The sequence below is a fragment of the Panthera tigris genome, chromosome D2 (assembly GCF_018350195.1).
Source record: "Panthera tigris isolate Pti1 chromosome D2, P.tigris_Pti1_mat1.1, whole genome shotgun sequence".
Classification (NCBI taxonomy): domain Eukaryota; kingdom Metazoa; phylum Chordata; class Mammalia; order Carnivora; family Felidae; genus Panthera; species Panthera tigris.
Window position 1 is genome coordinate 33,618,350 of NC_056670.1, and position 18,753 is coordinate 33,637,102.

Below are 18,753 nucleotides of genomic sequence, written 5' to 3' on the forward strand. Positions count from 1 at the left end.
AACAACTTGAACCAAAAACTATGGAATTTATCCTGACTTATGTCTTTCAGCACTCTGAGCAAAAAACCTAGAAAATTCCTAATTTCCTGGAAAGTACCTGTGACCTAGAGAGGAAGGAGACTGCTTCTAATACTTAGGAACTAGAGTCTGAAAAAGGTAAGTGTCACAGGTTCAAATAGTTGGTCTACCTTGATCAATGCTACCACAAATAAATTTTGTTCAGTGTATTAGTTCCGGGTGAAAAGTGACATGGGCAAAGTCAGGATGACAAGAAAGATTTTGACTTGTTTAGGGAATAGAAAGTAGCTCAGATTGGCTGAAAGGATAAGATAGAGGGAATCTAACTGGAAATAAAGTAAGAATCACAGGTCAGTATTTGATAATTAATGGAAGACCACTGAACACTGTTGAACAGCAAAGTGACAAAGAGCAAAGTATACTTTTTCACTGAGTTTTCAAAAGTGGTTGGTATTCAGTGAAGTTCAAGGAAAGTATTATCAGAACAGTGAAGCTCAAGGAAAGTATTATCAGAACCAATCCATATCTAGGACTGTGGTAGGACACTTGAGGCTCTCAGGTAGAAAATGCAAGGAGGCACTCATTCTCAGGGTCAATCAAGTGACCATACACTTGCAAAAATTTGAATGCGTCCTTAAATTTTCCACTTGCACAACCCTTAGTATCCTTATTTTGTGGGCAAAGTACCACATTCGCCTCAACTATAATAGCCAAAAAGTGGAAACAACCCCAAATGTCTATCAGCTGGTGAACAGATAAATAAAATGTGTTATACTCATACAGTAGAATAAGGAATATTTTTCAGCCACAAAAAGGAATGAAATACTGATACATGCCACAACATGGATAAACCTTGAAAATATGCTGAGTGAAAAAAGCTAGTCACAGAAGATCACATAATGATAACTTATGATTCCATTTGTATGTAATGTTCAGAATGGGTAAATCTCTAGGGACAGAAGTAAATTAGTAAGAGTTGCCAAGGGCTGGGGTTGTAGGTAGAAATGAGGAGTGATTGCTAATGGATATAGTTTCTTTTGGGGATGATAAAAATGTAATAAAACTGATTACACTGACAGTTGTACAACTATAAATATACTAAAAACTTTTAAATTACACGTTAAATGGGTGAATTATATACTTTGTGAATTATATCTCAATAAAACTGTTATTTTATTTTATTTTTTAAAGTTAATTTATTTATTTTGAGAGAGAGAGAGCAAGCGCAAGCAGGGGAGGGGCAAAGAGAGAGGGAGGGAGAGCAAATCCCAAGCAGGCTCTACACTGTCAGCACAGAGCTCAATTCGGAGCTCGAACTCACAAATGATGAGATCATGACCTGAGCCGAAATCAAGAGTCAGACACAACCAACTGAGCCACCCAGGTGCCCCTAAAACTGTTATTTTAAAAACAGGCATTTAGGTAACTATTGAAAGAAGAAATAAAAAAGATGAGAGTCACCATGAAGTAAGAACTTCAAATTGAATTTTAAAAACAAGTTATGTGTTTTCATGAATTTGTAGAATAGGCATAAGAAAGGCAACTGTAAATCAGACTTCTATAGATTGCCCAGTTAAAATATGGCCAGAATTTCATTGAGATTTCCTACTCAAAATAACTTGTGATGTGGCAATTTGTGGTTTAAACATTGGTTAAAACATGAATAATATAAATGTGTATTTTCAATATCAGTAAATACTCTAAAAGTCAGAGGTGTCTAGAACTTACTTTTGTAATTACAAAGTTTCTTATTTCAATTCTGTGAAATAACTAGAGGTTTCCTTAGACCTGGTAGGCCCCAACTAAAATAACACTTCTTTGGGGTGCATGAGTGGCTTAGTCGGTTGAGCATCCAACTTCGGCTCCGGTCATGATCTCACAGTCCGTGGGTTCAAGCCCCGCGTCAGGCTCTGTGCTGTCAGTTAGGAGCCTGGAGCCTGCTTCGAATTCTGTGTGTGTCTCTCTCTGCCCCTCCCCCACTCATGCTCTGTTTCTATCAAAAAATTAATAAACGTTGAAAAATGTTTAAATAAATAAACAGACAGACAGACAGACACTGCTTTGGGGCACCTGGGTGGCTCAGTTGGTTAAGTATCCCACTCTTAATTTTGGCTCAGGTCACAATCTCATGGTAGTGAGATCGAACCCCATGTAGGTTCCACACTGAACATGGGACCTGCTTGGAATTCTCTCTCTCCCTCTGTTCTGTCCCTCCTCAGCTTGTTCTCTTTCTCTCTCTCTCTCTCTCTCTCTCTCTCTCTCTCTCTCTCTGTCTCTCTCTCTCTCTCAAAATAATGAAAGAAGGAAAGAAAGAAAGAAAGATAGATTCTGCCTCTCTCTGGGGTTTCCCAACACTGAAAGAACACATGGGAATTTCCAATTGTCCACAAACTCTTTTCTTGTCTTCACTGACCACGAGTAAAGATAAATAAAGGCTGAAAGAAACAGCAAAAAAAGATCAAGAAACTTATTTTCTTCTGGCACCACACAGCTTTGACTGGAGTCAACATTCAGGACAGGATGCACCACCAAAGGAAGTGGATCTGCACAGAAACAACAGCTGAGCCCAGGTCAGAAATGAGACAATGGCACACAAACAAAGAGAAAGTTCTGTTTCTATAGATAATGGATTTTTCTACAAGCCTGACTATGAAACTACTGTACTGTCTAAAAGATATCTATTTAGAAATTTCTTCTCACGAGAAAAAACTTTTTCTTCTGGGAATTTCAAATAAGTCATTGAATTCCTGCTGGCTTTATATTAAAAACCTACCTTTCATGTCACAAGAAAAAATGAACCTACATACCAGGTCAAAATACGACCAACAAAAATATTCCACAAGAGTCCAATATAGTCTTATCCTCAGGTTCTGTTTTCATTTCAAAACCCAAATGCTATTTGAAAAATATGCTTTGTAGAAAATGCTTCTTGCTTTCAACATGGTACAGGAAGGTACTTTGCTAAGAGAAAGTGCTTAAATACTGAAATATGGATTTCAGAAAAGTTCATTCATTGCACACCAACAACAGGGTTATATTTCCTATTTGCAAAAAGCTAAGTAATGAATATAATACCTTTTTTCTCAAAAGCCACTTGCCTATAGAGCACATTTTTATAGCCAAACAGAAAGAAATAAGAAAAACTCTAAAACAGTAACAGAAGATTAAAAACATTGTTGTATATCCTACAATCATATAAATATTGATGTTTGTGTCTGATATAAATGAGAGAGAGAGAGAGAAAAAGTTCACAAATTTAGTATATGGCACTGTCCCCAAAACAAAAATAAAGAATTTGGATAGCCTTTTCTACAGATGTACTCCCTAGAAGAAAAAGGACTAAAAAGTGAACCTCAGAGGTGCTAGGTGCCTCAGTCAGTTAAACATCTGACTCTTGATTTCCACTCAGGTCACGATCTCACAGTTCGTGAGATTGAGCTCTACATGGTGTTCTGTGAGGACAGTGTGGGGCTTGCTTGGGATTCTCTCCCCCCCCGCCCCGCCCCTCCTCTGCTCACTCTGTCTCTCTCAAAAAAAAAAAACATTTTAAAAAAAGTAAACCTCAAGGTGAATTCTACTTTCCCACTAATTCTCATTAAACATAAAAAATGTGTCCATATTTTTAATATCAATAGACAAACCTATAATTTTAGTGAAGATGTGATCAAGCTGGTGATTGGCTCAACATTAACCTGAACATTAGAATTTATCTTCAATATTATTTCTTCTGGGAACAATATTGTTTTTCTACAAGCTAAATGTTCCTTTTAGCACTTCACGTTATTTTCCCAGCTCCATACCATACCATTCCTACTCATCCCAATGCTCAGCAATCTCTTCTATGTCTGGAAAATCCCTTAATACTCACAGCTCCCAGAATGTTATCCTTGTCAGCCTCTGCCTTCCCTTGCCTTTTCAATGATGCCTTTCACTTATAGGCACATCCAAACCTCAATAGGACAGTGAATTTATCAGCAGCTATCAACAATGGAAAGGGTCTGGAATGGGGTGGGGAGTTTCATGCGTGACCAGCAGTTCATGGATTCCCTACCTGCTATACTTAGCCATTTTGACATAACCTTTAAGGCAGACACCCTATCTTGGTATTCTTTTCAATGCTATCCATTGGCATTTTATACACCGATGGAAATGTTCCATATCTGCACTGTCCAATATAATAGCCACATGTGACTATATGGCTCGTACAACTGAAGAGACGAATTTTTACACTTATTTAATTTTTTAAATATTTTTTAGTGGCACCTGGGTGGCTCAGTCAGTTGAACGTCTGACTTCGGCTCAGGTCATGATTTCACAGCTCATGAGTTGGAGCCCTGCATCGGGCTCTGTGCTGACAGCTCAGAGCCTGGAGCCTGCTTCAGATTCTGTGTCTCCCTCTCTCTCTCTACCCCTCCCCCACTCATGCTCTGTCTCTCTCTCTCTCTCTCTCTCTCTCTCTCAAAAATAAATAAACATTCCCAAAAAAATTTTTTTAATATTTTTTAAATGTTTATTTAAAAACACTCAATAATCACTCTGAAAGTAAACGGACAAAATGCTCCAAACAAAAGACATAGGGTAAGGCACCTGGGTGGCTCAGTCATTAAGCATCTGACTATGGCTCAGGTCATGATCTCACAGTTCATGAGTTCAAGTCCCACATCAGGTGAGCTCGAGCTCCACTTCAGGTGAGCACAAGCCCCACTTTGGCTGAGCTCGAGACTTGCTTCTGGTGAGCTGAAGCCCTGCTTCAGGTGAACAAAAACCCTGTTTCAGGTGAACAGGAGCCCCACTTTGGGTGAGCCCCCCTTTCTCTTTCTCTCTCTCTACACCTCCTGGGATTCTCCTTTCTCTCTGCCCCTTGCTCACTTGTGCCCTTTCTCTCTCAAAAAAAAAACAAAACAAAAAAAAACCACACACACACACATAGGGTATGTCAGAATGGATGGAAAAACAAGATCCATCTATACGCTGCCTACCAGAGACTAATTTTAGACCTAAAGACACCTACAGATTAAAAGTGAAAGGATGGAGAACCACCTATCACACTATGCTAACAGAGGTCAAAAGAAAGCCAAAGTAGCCATACTTGTATCAGACAAACTAGATTTTAAAACAAAGACTGTAAATGAGATGAAGAAGGGCATTATATCATAATTAAGGGATCTACCCATCAAGAAGATCTAACAATTATAGGGGTGCCTGGGTGGCTCAGTTGGCTAAGCATCCAACTTCGCCTCAGGTCATGATCTCACAGTGAAAGACTCACCCTCAATGGGGAAAAACTGAGAGCTTTCCCTCTAAGGTCAGGAACATGACAGGGATGTCCACTCTCACCATTGCTGTTCAACATAGTACTGGAAGTCCCAGCCTCAGCAATCAGACAACAAAACAAAATAAAAGGCATCCAAATTGCCAAAGGAGAAGACAAACTTAAACTCTTCGCAGATGACATAATACTCTACGTCAATAACCTGAAAGACTCCACCAAAAAACTGAACTATCAGCTAGAACTGATACGAGAATTCAGCAGTCACAAAATATAAAATCAATGTACAGAAATCAGTTGCATTTTTAAACACCAATATTGAAGCAGCAGAAAGAGAAATCAAGGAACTTATCCCATTTACAATTGCACCAAAAACCATAAGATACCTAGGAATAAACCTAACTAAAGAGGCAAAAGATCTGTACACTGAAAATTATAGAAAGCTTATGAAAGAAATTGAAGAAGACAGAAAGATATGGAAAAACATTCCATGCTCTTGGATTGGAAGAAGAAATACTGTTAAAATTTTGATACTACCCAAAAGCAATCTCTACATTCAATGCAATCCCTATCAAAATACCAGCATCCTTCACAGAGCTAGAACAAACAATCCTAAAATTTGTATGGAACCAGAAAAAGACCCCAGATAGCCAAAGTCGTGTTCAAAAAGAAAATCAAAGCTGGAGGCATCACAATTCAGGACTTCAAGCTGTATTACAAAGCTGTAATCACCAAGACAGTATGGCACTAGGCACTAAAACAGAAACATAGATCAATGGAACAGAATAGAGAAGCCAGAAACGGACCCACAAATGTATGGCCAACTAATCTTTGAAAAAGCAAGAAAGAGTATCTAAGGGAAAAAAGACAATCTCTTCAGCAAATGGTGCTGGGAAAACTGGACCGCAACATGCAGAAGAATGACCCTAGACCACTTTCTTACACCATACACAAAAATAAATTCAAAACGGATGAAAGACCTAAATGTAAGACAGGAACCATCAAAATCCTACAGGAGAAAACAGGCAGCAACCTTTTGACCTTGGCTACAGCAACTTCTTCCTAGTTATGTCTCCAGAGGCAAGGGAAATAAAAACAAAAATGAACAATTGGGACCTCATGAAGATAAAAAGCTTCTGCACAAAAAGGAAATAATCAACAAAACTAAAGGCAACCAATGGAGTAGGAGAAGATATTTGCAAATGACATATTGGATAAAGGTTAGTATCCAAAATCTATAAAGAACTTCTCAAATTCAACATCCAAAAAACAAATAATCCAGTGAAGAAATGGGCAGAAGACATAAATAGACACTTTTCCAAAGAAGACATCCACATGGCTGACAGACACATGAAAAGATGCTCCCTATCACTCATCATCAGAAAAACACAAATCAAAACTATGATGAAATACCACCTCACACTGTCAGAATGGCTAAAATTAACAACTCAGCGAACAACAGATGTTGGTGAGGATGTGGAGAAACAGGAACCCTTTTGCACTGTTGGTGGGAATGCAAACTGGTGCAGCCACTCTGGAAAATAGTATGGAGGTTGCTCAAAAAATGAAAAATAGAATTACCTTACAACCCACCAATAGCACTACTAGGTATTTATCCAAAGAATACAAAAATGCTGATTCAAAGGGGCACATGTACCCCAATGTTTACAGCAGCGCTATCAACAATAGCCAAATTATGGAAATAGCACAAAGGTCCATTGACTAATAAGTGGATACAGAAGATATGTAGTACGGGGCGCCTGAGTGGCTCAGTCAGGGGCGCCTGGGTGGCTTGGTCATCTGAGCATCTGATTCTCGATTTTGGCTCAGGTCACCATCTCACAATTCAAGTCCCGCGTCAGCCTCTACACTGGTAGCACAGAGCCTGCTTGGAATTCTTTCTCTCTCTCCCTCTCTCTCTCTCTCTCTCTCTCTCTCTCTGTCTGCCTCTCCCCTGCTTGCACTCTCTATAAACAAACAAACACACATTTAAAAAAAAGATGAGATACACACACACACACACACACACACACACACACACACACACACACAACGGAATACTACTTGACTTGGCAATCAAAAAGAATGAAATCTTGCCATTTGCAACAATGTGGATGGAACCAGAGTATATTACGCTAAGAGAAATAAGTCAAAGAAAGACAAATATCGTATGATTTCATTCATATGTAGAATTTAAGAAAACACAAAAGATGAACATAGGGGAAGAGAAGGAAAAATAAGATAAAAAGAGGGAGGGAGGCAAACCATAAGAGACTTTTAAAGACAGAACAAACTGAGGATTGCTGGAAGGGAGGTGAGTGAGAGGATGAGCTAATGATTGATGGGCATTAAGGAGGGCACTTGTTGAGATGAGCACTGGGTAAGTGATGAATCATTGGGTTTTACTCCTGAAACCAATAGTACACAGTATGTTAACTAACTTGAATTTAAATAAAGAAATATTTTTAAAATTAAAAAAAAATCTTTTTTAAAAAAGAAAAAGACAGATAGCCACCCAAACACCCTGTGAGCATAAAGATTTTAGTATATCAGGGAGCCTGGGTGGCTCAGTCAGTTAAGTATCCAACTCTTGATCTCTGTTGGGGTAATGATCTCACAGTTCATGAGATCAAGTCCTGTGTCAGGCTCTGCGCTGACAGCATGAAGCCTGCTTGGGATTTTCTCTCTATCTCTACCCTTACCCGCCTTTGCACACATGCACACTGTCTCCCTCTCAAAAATAAATAAATAGGGGGGCGCCTGGGTGGCTCAGTCAGTTAAGGGTCTGACTTCAGCTCAGGTCACGATCTTGCAGTCTGTGAGTTCAAGCCCCGCGTCGGGCTCTGGGCTGATGGCTCAGAGCCTGGAGCCTGCTTCTGATTCTGTCTCCCTCTCTCTCTGACCCTCCCCCATTCATGCTCTGTCTCTCTCTGTCTCAAAAATAAATAAAAACGTTAAAAAAAAAAAAAATTTAAAAAAATAAAAAAATAAATAAATAAATAAATAAATAAATAAATAAATAGGGGCACCTGGGTGGCTCAGTCAGTTAAGCCTCCAACTTTAGCTCAGGTTGTGATCTTGCAGTTTGTGAGTTCGAGCCCTGCACTGGGTTCTGTGCTGACAGCTCAGAGCCTGGAGCCTGCTTCAGATTCTGTGTCTCCCTCTCTCTCTGCCCCTCTCCTGCTCACAATTTGTGTGTGTGTGTCTTTCTCTCTCAAAAATAAATAAATGGTAAATAAATAAACAAACATTAAAAAACATTTTATTATATCAATAGATACCATAGACAACGCAACACATTAGAGAAAATATATGCTCTCTCTATATATAAATGTAAATATAAACGACTTTTTAAAAAAAGTGTATGCTTCCACATACATATAAAGAGTTCTTGTTAATCAAAAGGTAAAAGAAAAAGTTTTAAAAAAAAGTCAGGGGTGCCTGGGTGGTTCCAGTGGGTTAAGCCTCAGTCAATTTTGGCTCTGTTCATGATCTCACAGTTCATGGGATCATAGCCTGCATCAGGCTCTGCACGGACAGCATGGAGCCTGCTTAGGATTCTCTCTCTCCCTCTCTCTATGCCCCCACCCCACTCACACTCTGTCTCTCAAAATAAATAAATAAACTTTAAAAAAAAATAACAAAATTTAAAAAGTTACAGGATAGAATAAACAGTTTCACAGAAAGAAATAGTCAATAAAGAAATTAAAATATGCTCAAACTCACAAGTAACCTGAAAACTGCAAATTTTCTACCCATCATATTAGTAAAAATGTACAGGATTGATAATACCAAGTGTTGGCAAGTATGTAAGGATATAGGCACTTTCATAATCTGCTAGTGGAATGCATAATAGTACACAGACTCTATGAAAGGCAGATTGGCAGTATCTTTGAAAATATACATACCTTTCAAGCAATAATTATAGCCACTACTCTACAGGTATTCTAGAACATCAATCCAAGAGAAAGAATAAGGGATGTTCATTTTGGTTGGTAAATGCAAAAATCTTGGACAACTTAAATGTCCATCAATAAAAAAAAAAAAAAAAGGTTAAGTAAATTACAAAAAATCAAAAGGAAATACAATCAGCTGTTAAAAAGTGTATATTGACAGAATGAGATCTTATAGGCACATAGCTAAGTTTTAAAAAAGAGAAAGAGCTGCAAGGGTACCTGGGTGGCTCAGTCAGTTAACCATCTGACTTTTGGTTTCAGCTCAAGTCATAATCTCAGAGTTCAGGAAAGTGAGCCTTGTGTCAGGCTCTGTACTGACAGCAAGGACCCTGCTTGGGATTCTCCTCACCCTCTCTCTCTGCCCCTCCCTTACTCCCACTCACTCTCTCTCATAATAAATAAACTTTTAAAAAAGTGTTTTTAATTTAAAAATAAATAGGGGCACCTGGGTGGTTCAATCGCTTAAGCATCCAACTTCGGCTCAGGTCATGATCTCATAGTTTGTGAGTTGGACAAAGTCAGCTCTGTGCTGATAGCTCACAGTCTGAAGCCTGCTTCACATTCTGTGTCTCTGTCTCTTTCTGCTCCCACCCCCAATCTGTCTTTCTCTCTCAAAAATAAACATTTAAAAAAAATTGGGGGTGGGGGAATGCAAGCTGGTGCAGCCACTCTAGAAAACAGTATGGAGGTTCCTCAAAAAACTAAAAATAGAACTACCCTATGACCCAGCAATTACACTACTAGGTATTTATCCAAGGGATACAGGTGTGCTGTTTCGAAGGGACATTTGCATCCCAATGTTTATAGCAGCACTATCAACAATAGCCAAAGTATGGAAAGAGCCCAAATGTCCATCGATGGATGAATGGATAAAGAAGATGTGGTATATATATATACAATGGAGTATTACTTGGCAATCAAAAAGAATGAAATCTTGCCATTTGCAACTATGTGGATGGAACTGGAGGCTATTATGCTAAGTGAAATTAGTCAAAGAAAGACGAATATCATATGACTTCACTCATATGAGAACTTTAAGAGACAAAAAAGATGAACATAAGGGAAGGGAAACAAAAATCATATAAAAACAGGGAGAGGGACAAAACAGAAGAGACTCTTAAATATGGAAAACAAACAGAGGGTTACTGGAGGGATTGTGGGAGGGGGGATGGGCTAAATGGGTAAAGGGCATTAAGGAATCTACTCCTGAAATCATTGTTGCACTATATGCTAATTTGGATGTAAATTAAAAAAATAAAATAAATAAAATTAAAATTACAAAAATTTTAATAAACAAATAAATAAAATCTTGGAGCATCTGGCTAGCTCAGTCATAAGAGCATGCTATTCTTGATCTTGGGGTTGTAAGTTTGAGCCCCACGCTGGGTGTAGTGATTACTTAAAAAATACAATCTTTAAAAATTTTTTTTCAAGTCTTTTGAAGAAGAATAAACACTGAAGACAAGAAAGAAAAATAAATATGGAAAAATGTTCAATTTCACAGGCAAAGAAATGGAAATTTAAAGTGAGATAGCACTTTTCACCTATCATGTAAACTGTTTTTAGTTTGTTCAATGTCTATTTACTATTGCTGATATAAGTGCTGGGAAATTAATACTTTTTCCCACACATCCCTGGAGGAGTGTAAATGGACAGAACCTTTCCAAGAGGTATGTGTATAAAAGTAGAAGAAAAGATCTTCAGGCTCTCCTGTGGAGATTCAGAGTTAAAGAACACTTTTCGACCATTATCCTCTTTACACATCGGGGGTTACTCTTTCAGTTTTCAACCCTCTGGGGCAGAAGTTCCATGCTCTGCCCTCAAGGCTCTTCCTCTCATTACACTCTTACTCTAAACCTTTCTTAGAAAAATGTCTCAATGCCTAAAAACAATTCACATAAAAAACATGGGCACCCAGCCCACTTAGTTAAAAGGTGTTAGAAAACAGAATCTTATTCACACCCACATGTTCGTGGAGCCTACAGATGAGGGACTGCTGCAGAAAGTCAACTCAATGAAAAATCTGACCTGACTCACCTTCAAATGTGTATGTATTTCTTAATAATATTAGGTATTACAACATAGTTGTATCCCTCCACTTTTTTCTCAATGTTTATTTATTTTTGAGAGAGAGGGAACATGCAAGCACTAGTTGGGGAGGGGCAGAGAGAGGGAGCCAGAGGATCCAAAGCAGGCTCACTGACAGAGAGCCCAATGCGGTGCTCATCCTCACAAGCCCTGAGATCATGATGTGAGCCAAACTCAGATGCTTAACCAGCTGAGCCACCGAGGCTCCCCCCTCCACTTTTTTTTAAGGCATATAAACATTTATTAAAATGGGTCAATAATGCAGCTAGACACAGAAAAATGAAACAGTAATATAATAAACCAAATGTAAGAAGCCTCTGAATGAACTATGCATTTATCCTAAGTATCAGTAGGAAGTATAAGTACAGTAGAAGGGAAACAAGTCATCAGTTTGTACTCTCATCTATCAATAGCCTCCTGACAACTCTGGTTTCCTGAAATTAGCTGAGAGCATCTATAACTCAATGCATAGTGATTATTAAATATAATTTGGCAATGTGGTACAGTAGAAGAAACACTTAATTAGAAATCAGGACACCTGGGACATTGCAGCCGTGTGACTTTGGCAAGTCACTTAAAAGTTCCTGTTGCCTTGGGGCATCTGGGTGGCTCCATGGGTTGAGCATTTGACTCTTGATTTCAGATTTCAGCTCAGGTCATAATATCGCAATTTGTGAGATCGAGCCCTGTGTCAGGCTTTGCACTGACAGTGTGGATCCTGCTTGGAAATCTCTCTCTCTCCCCCTCTCTCTCTGCCCCTTCCCCACTCTGTCGTGTGTGCATGCATGCACTCTCTCAAAATAAATATACTTAAAAAAAAGTCTGAATGCAAATATATAAATACATGTGACATGTATATATTTTTCTTAATACAAAAAAAAGCAGTATAAAATGTTTAAATCTCTTAAAGTCTGCTGTAATAACATTTGCTCTATACTGCATATGAATATAATCATTTCCATTATTAAAATGATCACTTTCTAGAAGATTGCAAATGTTAACAATTGCTTGTTATGACTATTTTCCCAAGCATAGCTCCCTATACAATTATATACAACATGAATATGGCAATTTACTCAATTCTCTGTTCAACAACCTAAACTCATACTTAGCATCATGTTAATATTCAAATTATTTCCCATATGTAGTATAAACATTTGAGGGAGAAAAAATATATGAACAAAGACACAGAGGTTGAATTCTGATCTTCTGGCCAATTCTACCTTCAATCTCTGCCCCACCCCAATCTCAAGGTACTCTCTCTGCAAAAGAAAGGAATCTTGCTTAGGTTTTTCCAATCACATATATTTCCAACTCCAATCCCTAATCTGACATTTACTAGCTCTATGATCTTTAGCAACTTCCTTAATTTTTTGTTTAAAATTGAAGCACTAGGACCAGCTGAAGAGCAGAATGTTATGAAGATAAAATGAGATAATGTGCCTGGCACATTAATAATCAGTCAAAAATTTTAGTTATTATGCTTATTATTGACTTAAGAACATACAGTGATATTTAAGAGTACCAAAAAAAGACTTAAATCACAAGCTGACTTGTGAATTTTGTCATTATAACTTTTATCTCTTCTGAGAAACATAACATGTATTCTATTAATGCAGCATAGTTTAGAATTTGTTTAGTATTTTGTAATTTTTAAAATTATTTCTTCCTTTATAATCTTGTCAACCAGGAAAACTCCTGAGGGCCAGAATCTTGTTTCATGAGCTTGTGTGCACATACTGTGCTTTTTTTTTTTTTTTTTTTTTTTTTTTTTTTGAGAGAGAGAGCGAGCGCACATATAATTGGGGGAGGGGGGGCGCGCAGGGCAGAGAAAGAGAATGAATCTCATGAATCTCAAGCAGGCTCCAAGCTCAGAGCCTGCCATGGGGTCCATCCCATGATCCTGGGATCATGACTTGAGCCAAATCAAGAGTCAGACACTCAATGACTAAACCACCCACCTGCCCCTATATTGTGCTTATTACATTGTAATTATTTGTTTCTCTGTCACTCTACCTAGGTTCTGAGCATTGCAAGGCAGAGAGCAAAGCTTACCCCTATTTGTATCCTAAAAGCTTAGTAATGATACAAAATAGGTCTCAGTAAATGTTTGTTGAATGGATAAATGAATGAATTACTCTCACCCCTCCCCTCAATGCCTTACACAGTACTCCACACATAATAGGAACTCAGTAAAGCTCTTTAATGGATCCATGCAGAAATCATTTGGACCCAACCACATAAAGCTGTATCTTGCCTCAGAAAGGCTTTAAAGTGTAGCTACTAATATTACAAATTAAAACTTTTAGTCTAACACATATCAAATAAATAGGTTCAATGACTAACCACATCAAGGGTAGTGCCAGAAGGATTTAAAAGCCATTATTCTAATTAATGAATTTGTGAACCTCAAATGGAAAAATCCAGTTACATAATCAAAAGAGGTTATCCCCTACAAATTTATACCTACAAAAGACAGTAAGAAAAATTATCAGATAGTTTGTAATTGTTTTTATGCCTGAATTGAAGCCATTGTTTTCAGTAGAAATAAGAGTTCAGGAGCAAAGTGGTCCAACCTCATCTCCACAAAACAGTTCTGAAACTGAGAAACTAAATATTTTGCCCTCTCCTTGATTTTAACTCCTGGGAGACTCACTTTATTCCCAGATTAGCAGATATTCAAAACTTGTTCTATCTCCTAAAATAAAACTTCATCCATTTCTTAAAAGGCAAATAACCTGAATATGCGCACTTTGGGAACACTAGGTTTTATATTCAAGTTAACTAAAACTATCCCTAGTGTTCAGCCTTCTGCTGCAGCAATAGAAACACTTTCCTTACTTTTTAAATTACATTCGTGGAAGGCTTAAGTGTCGTGCTGCACATTCTTTCACTGTATCAGCTAAACTGGTTTTACACTGCATATATAATTTCAAAAGTACACCGTAAAGGAATTCTATACTTGAATGAATCTGGGAAGAAACGTGATCTCAGCACACACACACCCCTTCTTTCAACTCAATACGCTCCAGAGGAAGTACATCTTAGGGGTTTTTTCCCTAAAGAATTTCTCTCCCGTCCCCACCCCACACTTTATTTTACAGCAGCAATCATTCATTATCCCACTCAACAGTCTCTCCGCAAAGAACCTTTCCAACTAATCCTAGTTCACCAGGACCCTACTTCTACATCTTACAGTCCGTGGGGGATTTCTTTGGAAGGGACAAGTGGTGGTGGAGGTCCGGGACGCCACCATTCCCGCCACGCCATTTAGGACCCAGGTCCTGGCGCGCAGTCCTATTCCAGCTTTCGGCGGACCCCGTGAGCCGCGAAGGGTCCGACACAGTCCCCCAGTCCTCACCAGCGCAAAGGAAACCGGGCCCAACCTCTGTGCTCCCATTCAATATACCCTCCACCTCGCGGTACCCCCATTTCTTCCCACTTACTCCTCGATGTAGTCCGGTCCCTTTATCCAGTTCTGAGTCCGCGTAACCCTCTTCCTTCCAACGCACACCCTTCCACACTCCGGCCCCTGCCCCTTGAACCCTACTACACCGCCGTCCCTCCCACTGGACCTCACGGCAGCTCTAGCCCTCCGAGTGCCCTAGTGCAGACCTGCGCCAGGTCCCTTTACCCACTGGACCTGGGTCCTCTCCAACACGTCACACTTGGGCCCGTTATTCCCGACCTACCCCCACCACCAGGGCTACCCCCTGCACCCCCGTTACCTCCGACCCCGCCCCCCTGAGGGTGTCGCACTCACAGTTCCTGCCGCCGCATCCTTAACCGCCGCGGCTGCTATAGCTACGGGGAGCCAAGGCAACCAGCTCTCGCGACACTTTCCTCAGCTAACGGCGAGAACAGCCGAGAAGAACCTCTAGCAAGAAAGTAAACGAGTCGGGCTTGAGAAGGCTAAGTATATCTCGCGATAGTAGTGTGTAAGATGGCGGCCGCCAGGCGTTAGGGGCGGCCTGGAAAAGTCTGGTAGTGGGTGAGGGCAAAGAAGAACGTGTATCGAAGGAGTCGGAAAACTATTGCAGGGGGGAACGGGTTGACCTGGGGGAAGTTAGTATGGCGAACCCTACACTGGAATAGCTTTAGGGATGTGGCCTTGTTTGCTCCAAGTGCCTCAAAGTTAGAGCAGTGACGCCTTTAGTTCCGTTTTCCTGGCATTTTCCTTATGCATGAGGAGTTAGAGATGGAGCAAGACAGATGTTGATCTTACCGTCTCCTCGTAACCTTCCTTCAGGAAATTTTCATCCGTTCTTCTCACACTGGTTTGCACACGGTATTTGGTTTCACAGAAATAATTTGTTTATTCACGAGTTCCCCACCCCTATCAGTTCGCCAGACCAAAATAGGAAATGAAAGGTTTTTTTGTGTGTTTTGTTTTGTATTTTTAATTGAACATAAGCACAGGTGTTTGGCCTTGGATGCGGAAGGGGACCGCATTGGTGTATGACTTGAACTTTGCACTTGTTGCTTGCAGCTCTGTGGACACATCCTTAATTCCTGACTCACAAAACTTAGTTGTAGGGCTTTCTCAAGCTCTCAGACAACTGTAAATGCAGACTGAGAAACATCTGGAACAGAAGATGGATTTAAAGAACGTAGTGGAGGTTGGTTGGAAAGTAGTGAGTTATTTTAATTGGTTATTCACAGTCAGTTACAGATCGAACTTACTCTCTTTTCCTCCTTCTCACTACTGCACTGGACTTAAAAACAGAACAACAACAACAACAACAACAACAAAAGTTGGTGAACAAGGAAGAGTAAAACAGGAAGTAATTTTTTGGAATTGTTTCCCCCAACTTTAAGGGTAGGCGCTTAATAATTATTTTATGGTTAACTGAAATCTCTATGTCTCATGAAGGTTGTTATGTGTCTTTGTACAGCTGATGTCTCACACAATACCTGGTATACATTAGGCACTCAATAAACATTTGTTAAAGGAATATAGTCCTTAACTTTGGTGAAGGACTCACAGAGTTTTAAGCATGAAAATCTGATGGAAATTGTGAACCCATATCCAGATCCTGTCTGTGCTCTACCCATATTCCCTCAGCCCACCCCAGAGCTTACTACAGCCTTGATAGATAGTGCAGGTCCATACCTTCCTACCTCAAACACCTGTGTATTTCTTTGCCTGGAAGTGCCAGCAGAGTTAAAATTCCCAGTAGCAATCTGCAACCAAAGAAAGATGGCATTTGGTGGCTAAATACTACAGTTCCTCATCCCCTCAGTGGGGCAATTCTGAGTTCACTGTAGTGTTTCCCAAAACTTCCTAACGTACAAATCACCTGAAGAGATGAGTAAGACACAGATTCTTGAGTTTGCATTTTTAACCAATCTCCCAGGAAACAGTGATGCTGCCAGTCCAAGGACCACACTTTGAATAGCATTTTTCTCAGTAACAAATGGGACTCAACTCCAGTTGCCCAAAACACCTTTATTGGCTTTCTTCTCACTCCCTTACACTGTTTGGATTTCTGGAATCACCTTCCAAACTTCTGGGTCCACATCTTTGTCTCAGGATGTACCTGCATCCACATCTTTGTCTGAGGATCTATTTGGGGGGGGGGGGGGGAATCCAACTTATGGCAACACTGTCCTTAGAAGAATACACACAGGGGATGCCTTAGTGGCTCAGTCAGTTAAGCGTCTGACTCTTAATTTTGGCTCAGGTCGTGGTCTCACGATTTGTGAAATCGAGCCCCGCATCAGGCTGCACACTGACAGCATGGAGCCTACTTGGGATTCTCTCCCTCTCTCTCTCTCTGCCCCTCCCCTGCTCACTCTCTCTCTCTCTCTCTCAAAAATAAATAAAAACATTAATAATAATGATAATAAGTATTTGAAAAAAAAATACAAACAGAAAAATCTTTGGAAAATAAAAGGGGGTACCTGGCAGGCTCAGTTGGTGGAGCATACGACTCTTGATCTCGGGGTTGCAAGTTCGAGCCCCACATTGGGTGTAAATATGACTTAAAAATAAAATCTTTGGGGCGCCTGGTGGCTCAGTCGGTTAAGCAGCCGACTTCGGCTCAGGTCATGATCTCGCGGTCCGTGAGTTCAAGCCCCGCGTCGGGCTCTGTGCTGACAGCTCAGAGCCTGGAGCCTGTTTCGGATTCTGTGTCTCCCTCTCTCTGACCCTTCCCCATTCATGCTCTGTCTCTCTCTGTCTCAAAAATAAATAAACATTAAGAAAAAAAATTAAAAAATAAATAAATAAATAAAAATAAAATCTTTAAAAAAAGAAAAAGTAGAATACAGAAATAGAGTTTTGTGTACGAGTTTAAAGGAAGTATGAGTCCTCTGAAATTTGTTTAGGTTGTAAAGGGAAATGATCAAGGTAAATGTTATGTGACCCAAGGTCCATGAAAATTAGATTAGTCTATGCAAAGTTTAGCAACTTAATAAAATCATTAATGGCTCATGGAGTTGGCTGAATTCAGCCAGCTCTCCTCAGAAGTTATTTTCCCAGATCCTATTAAGCCATCTTCTTATTCTTCCTGGTCCTCATCTCTTATTTTGTGGAACACAGAGGTAACTAAGTCTGGGAATCTAAAGAAACCACATGCTTGAAATAAAAATTAAAAATTTTTAAAAATAGGGGCACCTGGGTGGCTCAGTCGGTTAAGCACCGACTTCAGCTCAGGTCATGATCTCACAGCTCATGAGTTCAAGCCCCGCATTGGGCTCTCACAGCTGAGAGCCTGGAGCCTGCTTTGGATTCTGTGTCTCCCTCTTCCTCTCTGCACCTCCCCCACTCACACTCTGTCTTAAGAGAGTCTCTCAAAAATAAACATTTAAAAAATTTAGGGGGGTGGGGGAGAGGGAAAATGGGCGATGGGCACTGAGGAGGGCACTTGTTGGGATGAACACTGGGTGTTCTATGTAAGGCAATTTGACAATAAATTATATTCATAAAAAATGAAAATTTAAAAAAATGTTTTAAATAAAATATTGTTGTTCATTCCTATTGGGCTGTCACAATTTTTTCCCCTAGTTACAGTGCTTTCTGAATACCATTGAAGTGCCCTCGTGAACCTTAGATCTTTTCTGACTATGCTTACACAGAACCAGCCATACTATAACTGCACCTTGTTTCTCCCACTTTCTTCTGGATTCTAACTTGGTATGCCATCCTTTCAGGAATCTGTAACCTTTGATTTATATATTCCTCAGCCCATTCTGGTGTCATCTGGAAACTTTTTGGCATGTTCTACTTTTGTGATAATTGGATAATCCTGATCATCCCAATCTCTAATCAGCTACACAAAGAGAACTAACACTAAGGTCACCAACACCTACTTCCTAACCACTGCACACAATAGCTTCTTAGTTTTGCCCACATATGGACCAACACATGTGTTTGTGCATGATTGTCTTATGTACCATTGAATAAGTATGTCTTTGTAT

The 18,753-nt window shown here is 39.7% G+C and overlaps 1 protein-coding gene and 1 long non-coding RNA gene across 16 annotated transcripts in view; one reads left to right on the top strand and one right to left on the bottom strand.

Moving 5' to 3' along the window:
* The window catches only part of USP54 (ubiquitin specific peptidase 54), a 133,653-nt gene extending 118,078 nt beyond the window's left edge, over positions 1–15,575 (bottom strand). For 13 of the 15 annotated variants that reach the window (XM_042960209.1, XM_042960210.1, XM_042960207.1 and 10 more), the window contains exon 1: positions 14,778–15,004. The gene's annotated coding sequence lies outside the window, so the exon portion shown is untranslated. Of the gene's footprint in view, positions 1–14,777; positions 15,037–15,556 lie in introns of those variants that run through there. The other 2 variants (XM_042960200.1, XM_042960201.1) reach the window with 2 other exon arrangements.
* LOC122231781 lies at positions 15,177–16,853 on the top strand. Its single transcript, XR_006209016.1, has 3 exons — positions 15,177–15,619; positions 15,821–15,950; positions 16,058–16,853. It is a non-coding gene; the product is annotated as an uncharacterized LOC122231781 (long non-coding RNA).
* Positions 16,854–18,753: the final 1,900 nt, after the last annotated feature.